Source organism: Artibeus jamaicensis, unplaced genomic scaffold (genome assembly GCF_021234435.1).
Source record: "Artibeus jamaicensis isolate MK-2021 breed Jamaican fruit bat unplaced genomic scaffold, CSHL_Jam_final contig_558, whole genome shotgun sequence".
Classification (NCBI taxonomy): domain Eukaryota; kingdom Metazoa; phylum Chordata; class Mammalia; order Chiroptera; family Phyllostomidae; genus Artibeus; species Artibeus jamaicensis.
The window spans coordinates 2,906,945-2,909,088 of NW_026521886.1; the positions used below are offsets into that span (position 1 = coordinate 2,906,945).

General features: G+C 43.1%; 1 pseudogene; it reads right to left on the reverse strand.

Moving 5' to 3' along the window:
• Positions 1-680: 680 nt before the first annotated feature.
• On the reverse strand, positions 681-1,702 carry LOC119039035 (cytochrome c oxidase assembly protein COX18, mitochondrial-like; annotated as a pseudogene).
• Positions 1,703-2,144: the final 442 nt, after the last annotated feature.

Sequence of the window (2,144 nt, forward strand, 5' to 3'; positions counted from 1 at the left end):
ACCTCTTGGGTGATGGGAAAAGGAATGCACGCTTGTATTCTCTCAGAGTGTGGTTGAGAGGCCACTGCCTACGATGAGGTGCTGCCTTGTGTGCATGGAGTACTCCACTACCATATATCTCGAGTCCATTTTTAAAAATCATATATTAACCCAATGTCAACATATGTTCCATTAAGATAAGATTTCTTAACTACAAGTTACCAGAGGCATTTCAGGGCAGTGGTCAATGATACTCCCTTCGTTGTGAGTCTTAGGAACAGTTTTATCAGATGCTAAAATATGCTTATAATCATTCACACCTCCAAAATTTTAAGAATCATCTCACTGGATTCTTTTGTTTTATACAGTTTTAATGTGTGGGACTGTTCAGTACAACATGACATCATTGAGCATCTATTTCTGTTTTCCAAAGTTCTAGTCTCCTCTAGCAAATTGTAATTTTGTAAACAGAGCCAGACACTTTTATATTCTTAGGACACAATTGAACATAGTACCAATACATTTCTAGCATTTAAAAGACTAAGTGTTGTCAAACATAAATGGATTATATTTTAACCAACAGTACTTCACAGAGTTAATGATTTTAAATAATGGCAAATTAAATCATATCTGAATAAATCTTTGAAGTATATTAAAGTGGTAGTGACATTTATAATTGTTTAAAAACTGCAGAAAATATGTCATTTTCTTGAAATAAACTTGGCGTAAAAGGCAGCAAAAAGATCCTTATAAGGAGTGTCTGAATCTTCCTTGGTCAAGGGTATTCGGCAAAGTTGGCGAAATCTAGGAGAACGCAGCAGCAAGTTCTGTCAAAGGCCCATGAAGCTGGAGCACAGCCAGTAGAGAACAATCGATGAAGGTACTGTCGCCGCAACTGGGATCATCAACACGGACACCGCTCGTACAAAGTACATAGCATACGTCTGGAAACGAGACATTCCAATTTTTTGTAGAGCAAAAAACTCTACTATGAGTAAGTTGACGACACCAACGGAGACAGGCAGAACCCAACTGGAATCCAGCGCAGTGAGGTCAGGAAACCACAGGACCCCACCAGTGGCTAACTGCTCCTGAACAGAAAAACCTGCTTCTGCATGGGCAGCTCCTGTGCTGAGATGCCGCAGAGCAACAGACATGAAGATCCACATTGGAATCTGAATCCAGACCAACACTGTGGCCTTGAAAGGGTGGCAGTTGTACCGAACGTACAGCTCGGAAACAAGCCTCCGCATGTTCTTTAGATAGGTGAGCCTGGCAACTCTTTTGGACCACCCCAACTGATTTGCACGAACTGCAACTTCTTGGTAAGGTGCCGCGCAATACTTTTTATTTCTGGCTGCAAATTTTCCACCTAGCTTGGCCAGGATGTAGTGCTGGTGGGCCGCTAGGGGCAGCGTGATGGCGGCGCTGCGCAGGGCCAAGGTGGCGAGGACCACGGTGCTCCACCCGGGTAGGCCCGTGGCGCCGTGCGGGCGGAGCAGCAGATCCTCTGCGCCCTACACGGGCGCAGCCGTGGCCAGGGCCTCATACCAGCCGCCCGCACCGCGCTCTGGCTAACTGCAAAGACTGAAGCCACCGCCCACACCCGCACCAAGGAGCGCTAGGCACCGCCAGTGGCAGCCGGCGCAAATTGCGGACCTTGCCCTCTGAGATGCAGCACAGGCAGCGGCCGCAGCCACCTACCGCCAAGCTGGCGGAGCATGTGTGCCTTTTTGGTTTCATATAAGTTTTTGGAACATATGTTCTAGGTCTGTGAAATATGTCATTGGTATTTTAATAGGAATTGTGTTAAATATATAGATTTCTTTGGGTAGTATAAACATTTTATTGCTAAATCTTCCAATCCATGAACATAGTATATACTTCCACTTATTTGTTTCTTCCTTAATTTCATTCTTGAATGTCCTATAGTTTTCTGAGTACAGTTCTTTACTTCCTTGGTTCAATGTATTCCTAACTACCTTAGTTTTTATTGTTGTTGTTGCAATAGTAAATGGGATTGTTTTCTTGGTATTCCTTTCAGATAGTTCATTATTGGTATATAAAAATGGCATAAATTTCTACATACAGATTTTTTTTTCTTGCTACATTGCTGAATTCATTAGGTCTAGTATTTTTTCAGTGGAGACAATATTATGTTGTCT